Source organism: Gossypium arboreum, chromosome 5 (genome assembly GCF_025698485.1).
Source record: "Gossypium arboreum isolate Shixiya-1 chromosome 5, ASM2569848v2, whole genome shotgun sequence".
Classification (NCBI taxonomy): Eukaryota; Viridiplantae; Streptophyta; class Magnoliopsida; order Malvales; family Malvaceae; genus Gossypium; species Gossypium arboreum.
Window position 1 is genome coordinate 61,789,523 of NC_069074.1, and position 6,901 is coordinate 61,796,423.

A 6,901-nucleotide genomic window follows, 5' to 3' on the forward strand; every position below is an offset into this window, starting at 1 on the left:
AAGAGATATTTAGGTTTTCGTGAAACAGGGCCAGAACGGTTTCTGGATTCCCTGTTCCTACTTTGGAAATTCATTGTAAATTAACCAGAGATAATTAGGAGTCATGCCATATATGTATAGATTCCTCTTTGAGTCTAGTTTCTATGGAAACAAACGGAATCAGTATTGAAGCCCTGTACAGGGAGATATCCAGGTCGTAATGCATGAAGGTCAGTGTAGTCACACCCTGTAACAGGGGAGATTTTAACTAATAAACTGTACTAATTGGCCCAACGAAAAATTCTAGAAATAAATTTTTAGATTCATATATGAGTCTAGTTTCAGGAAAAAATTACGAAACTGGTTTTCGAGTTTTGGAACTCAAGATATGATTTTTAAAGTGACAGTGACGCAGTTAGCCAACTGCCTGGAAAATTTTTAAAATGGACTGTGAAAGTGAATGGTTTAAGACGTTAACCCCTCGTGTCTGACTCCGGCAGCGGACTCGGGTATGGGGTGTTACATGGGACATGGCACCGGCAACGATATGAGAGCCAATGTAAGACCATGTTTGGAACATGGCATCGGCAATGTAATGAGAGCCAATGTAAGACCATGTCTGGGACATGGCATCGCCCACATTATGATAGCCAGTGTAAGACCATTTTTGGGACATGGCATCAGCATTGATATGTGCGCTAGTGTTAGACCATGTCTGGGACATGGCATCAGCCACATTATTAGAGCTAGTGTAAGACCATGTCTGGGACATGGCATCGGCATTGAGACAAGAGCTATTGTAAGATTGTGTCTGGGATATGGCATCAGCCTCGACATGTGAGCCAGTGTAAGACCATGTTTGGAACATGGCATCGGCAATTCACCCTCTTATGTAATGCTTGTCAGATATCTTTTAGTATTTCAAATGGTTTCACGGGTTATTTTAAAGCTTATGACAATGATATGAAATGATATAATCATGTTGTGAGTGGTATAGGTTCTTATTCGAAATTCATGAGATATGAGTCTAGTTATGATGTCTTAATGGTAAGAATAACATGAGTAAGTTCTATCTATGAAAATGATTTTGAATCTTTGGCTTATATTTGTGATGTATAAGTATGCGGTGATAGCTACCTTTCTACACTCAAGAATGTTGTCTTGATTTATTATATGCTATGTGTTTAAAATATGCATGGTTGACGTTGTTATTTATTTACATGCAACTTACTAAGCTTTATGCTTACTCCTTTTCATTTCCATTTTCTTATAGTGTCGCCAAGCTAGTATCGGGGATCAAGGGACGTCGAAGGCATCGATCTCATGATCATCTGAAGCTTTGGTATAGCTAGTTTAATATTTTGATTGTGGCATGTATAGGGACTTGAATATTTTGTTTAATTGTCTTGTTAGTTTAGCCACAAGTGTTGGATCATATGATGCAAGTGATATTCATTTTGTATAGGCCATTAATGTTGATAGGCCATTAATGTTGGCTAATATTGATTATTATTAAATGCATTTAATGAAAATTTCTCATGGTTGTAGTTGTTTTAGTTATATGTGTTATGCTTGGATTGGTTTGGTTGATGTTGTGTAAGTTGGTGCAATTAAGGGTGGCAAAAAGGCTTGGTGAATATCCTTGTTTTTGTCAGACACACGGGGGTGTGTCTAGACCGTGTGTGATACACGGCTTGCCCCATGGGCTTGTGGTAAGGTCGTGTGCCCCCTACACCTAAAGTTGGCAAAACAGAATACCCAGTAGTAACCACACAGGCGGAGACACGACCATGTGTCCCAACCGTGTGGAGGACACGGCCTAGTACACTGGCGTGTACCATGGTCGTGTGCCCTTAAGGGGTTGCTAACGTCAGAAACATAATGTCAAGGTTTTTGCACACGGGCTGAGACACGGGTATGTCATGGCCGTGTGGGAGACACGGGTCATGGAGACGGGTGTGTGCCAAGCCATGTGAAAACACCTGTAGGTTCGAATCAAAAAATAAATTCACACGGGCTAGGGACACAGGCGTGTCCCGATAGGTTCAAGCTATGTGAGCCACACAGGCCTTCAACATGGCCATGTTAAGAAAACACACAGGCATGTTGCCCTTCCACACGGGCGTGTGTCCCTGTCAGCTTGAAATTTTAACCAAGTTTTCTAGAGTGCATAGATTAGTCCCAAATCAATTCCAAAGTGTATTCGGGGCCTCGTAGGTCCATAGTAGGAACATTAAGGTATTGTGAAAGTTTTTAATTTGGAGCGAAATTTCATATCCAGGAAATGTATGTTCGTATGTGTTTAAGTCCGGTAACACCTCGTATCCTATTCCGGCGTCGAACTTGGGTAAGGGTTGTTACACTTCTGGCAAAATCTAAGGACTTTCTTCCATTGAGATACTTTCAGGAATACCTTATCACCGACCTAAAACTCAATCTCTTTCCATTTCAAATTGGCATAGGATTTCTGTCTATCCAAAGTAGCTTTTAGACAATCACGGATTATCTTCACTTTCTCTTCGATCTCTTTGACTAAGTCAACTTCGTGAATCTGATTTTCTCTGAGTTCAGTCCAATACAAAGGTGTTCGGCACTTACGTCCATACAATGCTTCATAAGGCGCCATTTTCAAACTTGACTAAAAACTATTGTTGCAGGAAAATTCTACCAATGATAAAGACCTTTCCCAACTATCTTGGAACTTAAGAAGACAACACCGTAATGTATCTTTATGAATCTAGATTATAATTTCGGATTGGTCGTCAGTTTACGGATGGAAAGTTATACTAAACTTCAATTTCGTACCCAATGCTTCTTGTAACTTTTTCCAAAATCGTGAAGTGAACCTCGAATCTCTATCCGATATAATTGACATAGGTACTCTGTGCAATCTCACTATTTAAAAAATATACAACTCGGCTAACTTATCAAGTGAATGGTCAGAACGTACTGGTATAAAGTGAGCTGACTTTGTCAATCGATCTACAACAACCCATACAACATCTTTCTTCAAAGCCATAGTAATACGGTCTCATTTCCACTTAGGAACCATTACAGGCTGAAGTAAACTTGATGGTACTTGGTGTTCGGCTTTCACTTGCTGACAAATCAAACATTTAGAAACAAACTCTAAAATGTCTCTTTTCATTCCCGACCACCAATACACTTTCTTCAAATTGTTATACATTTTTGTACTACATGGATGAACAGATAAACATCCATCATGTGCTTCGTGCAAAATTTTCTAAATCAACTCAGTATTTTTAGGAACACAAATCCTATCTCAGAACATTAAGCAACCATAGGAACTAATCTAAAAATCTGGTTCAAAACTCAACTCACATTGAACTCTCTTATCTTGCAACTCATTGTCACTTTTTTGAGCTTCATAAATCTCTTGAAGAAACATCGATCTAGCTCTCGAATCGGCTAGAATAGAACCATCATCTGATAAAGCCAATCGTGTACTCATAACCCTTAATGCAAACAAGGATTTCCTACTCAAGGCATCGGCGACCACATTCGTCTTTCTCGGGTGGTAGTCAATCACTAGCTCATAATGTTTTATCAACTTTAGCCACCTCCATTGTCGTAGGTTCAAATCATTTTGAGTCATTAAGTACATTAGACTCTTATTATCTGTGAATACTCGACATTTCTCACCATACAATTGGTGTCTCCAAATCTTCAATGCAAACACAATGGCGGCTAGCTCCAAATCATAGGTCGGATAATTCTTCTCATGCTATTTTAGTTGCCTTGAGGCTTAAGCTATCACCTTACCCTCTTGCATAAGTACACAACCCAATCAATTCAATGACACATCACTATAAACCACAAATTTTTTTCCTGGTTCAGTTGCACTAAAACCGGTGCTTCGGTCAACAATGCCTTTAGTTTCTCAAAACTTTGTTGGCATTTTTCTGTCCATTCTAACTTGACATCTTTCTGTAACAACCTCGTCATCAGAGTAGCAATCATGCAAATTCCTTTAACAAACTGTCTGTAATAGCTGGCTAAGCCTAGAAAGCTTCTAACCTCTAATACATTCCTCGACGGTTTCCATTCAACAATAGCTGATATCTTACTCATGTCAAGTCTAATACCATTGCCCGAAACAATGTGACCCAAAAATCCAATTTCTCTAAGCCAAAAATTGCTTTTACTAAACTTAGCATACAACTGTTTGTCTCTCAAAGTCTACAAAACTGTTCTCAAGTGCTTGGCATGCTCGGTCTCATCACGAGAATAAATCAATATATCGTTAATAAAAACAACCACAAATTTATCCAAATACGGTCTAAAAATTCAGTTTATTAAATCCATAAATACCGCGAGAGCATTCATTAAACCAAATGGCATAACCAGAAATTCATAGTGACCATACCTTATCCAAAAAGCAGTTTTTGGCACATCTGAGTCTTTAACTCTCAACTGGTAGTAACCAAACCTCAAATCTATCTTTCAAAATACCGTGGCTCCCTTCAATTGGTCAAACAAGTCATCAATTCTTGGCATGGGGTACTTGTTCTTTATGGTTACCTTATTTAGCTATTGGTAGTCAATGCACAATCTCATTGAACCATCTTTCTTTTTTTCACAAATAGCATCGGTGCACCCCACGGAGAATGACTAGGTCTCGCAAAACCTTTACCTGTTAAATATTATAACTGAACTTTCAACTCCTTTAATTTCGTCGAAGCCATCCTATACGGAGCAATCAAAATAGAAGCAGTACCAAGAATTAACTTAATACCAAACTCAACTTCCCTAATAAAGGCAATCCAGGCAACTCTTCTGGAAACACATTTGGATACTCACATACTACCGGCACTAATTCAATTTTCAACTCAAACTCTTTTGTATTCAGTACAAAGACAAGATAAGCTTTATAACCTTTTCTTATACATTTTTGAGCAGTCATAGAAGAAATCACTACAAGCAAGCTATCTGGTTCATCTGGTTCAACCCGAAGAATATCACCACTTTCACATTTTAATTTAATGATTTTCCTTCTGTAGTTTACCACTACATCATGCATGGTCAACCAATCCATACCAAGTACTATATCAAATTCATCAAATGACAAAAGCATAAAATTAGCCAAGAAGCAATGACCTTTAATCATTAAAGGGAAATACCTACATACTTTGTCAACTAACACATGCTTCCTAAAGGGTTTGTATTTTTATAACAAATTCTATAGACTCAACAGGCATATTCATGCTAGACACCAATTTTACCCAAATATACGAATAGGTAGATCCTAGATCAATCAAAGCAACAACATAAGCATTATAGAGAGAAAAAGTACCCGTAATCACATCAGGAGATGAAGCCTCTTCGCGAGCGCTAATGGCATAAGTCCTCGCAGGTGCCCTACCCTCAGGTCTCACAGCTGGATCTCTAGGTGCACTCTTACTACTCACTCCATTTCCCAAATTTCTCTATGGTCTCCCTATAGAAATAGCATTGCCCAATCTTGCACTTTGAAATCTCTCCTTATCAACAATTTCAGGCAATCTCTAATGAAATGATATTGGGAACCACACTCAAAAACAAGTTTCATCATCAGCTGGGTACTCGCCGAGGTGATGTCTACCACATTGTGAACACTCTGGTCGACTCGGTCGGGCATTACCAACACTAGCAATTGAAGTAGTCTGAGCTTTTGAAACCGAGTACAACTTACCCTTATTTCTATTTGAGTACCCAATTGAAGCACACGATCGAGTGTTAACTCTCTCAGTTTCTTAGATGAGGACTGCAATGACTTACTCATGTGTCCTTTCTTTGAATCTCGAGACTCAAACTCAGCTTTTCTTTTCTCTTGAGCCAATTCCTTGGCCTTGCAAGCTCTCTCAACTAGTACGACAAACTCTTTTAATTTTAGGATGCCAACCAGCAATTAGATGTCCTCATTTAATCCATCCTCAAACCTTTTACACATGATGGCCTCAGTCGATACACACTCCCAGGCATACTTACTGAGTCTTATGAACTCATGCTCATACTCTGTTACAGACATTCGGCCCTATTTTAAATCAAGAAATTCCTTTCTCTTCTGATCAATAAACCTTTGGCTAATGTACTTCTTATGGAACTTTTCTTGGAAAAATTCCCAATTAACTCTCTCTCTTGGCGTAACCTGTAATGCCCCGAATTTGGGCCTAGAAGGAAGGGGCTGTGACAGCCTTAAAACGACCCTAGTCGGAATGTGGTTTCGGGACCACAAAACTGAGGCATAAAAATAATTTGATATTTATTTTGATACCTATAATATGTGTTAACTCATGTGTGACATTTTTGATGCTTTAATTTAGAGTTATAAATGTGAATTTCACTAGAAAGGACCTAGTAGTAAACTTTAAAAGTATGAGGGGGAAATGTGTAATGACTAGTTGATCATGCATGCAAAAATGAGGGGTTTGCATGTCAACTTCCCCATTTATTAGCTAATGGCCGGCCATGACAAGGGTGTATGGGCTAAACATGTCATGAAACATGTTTTGTTGGTGCATTGGGAGAAACAATAAACAAATAAGTATGGGTGATAAAGAAAAAAAAATGTGTGTGAAGGCTTCTCCCCCCCCATTGCCGTGAGTAGAGGAAAAGAGAAGAAAAAAATTGTTGTTCATCTTTTTTTCACTTTCTTTGAGCTGAAATTCTAAGGAAGTAGGAAGGGGTCTTGCTTCATGCTTGGTTTGGAGGGGGGATTAGGAGGAGGTTTGGCCATACTTGTGTTGAGATTAAGGTAAGTTTGATGTTTTGCCATGAGATTCATGTATATTTTAGTAGTTAGCTTGAGTTCTAACTAGCCATGGTTCAAATCCTTACTATGTCATGGAGATGACATTCGGCTAAGGTGAGATTATGTTGACATCATTTGCATGCTAAAAGTGAAACATTGTAATGGTGCATG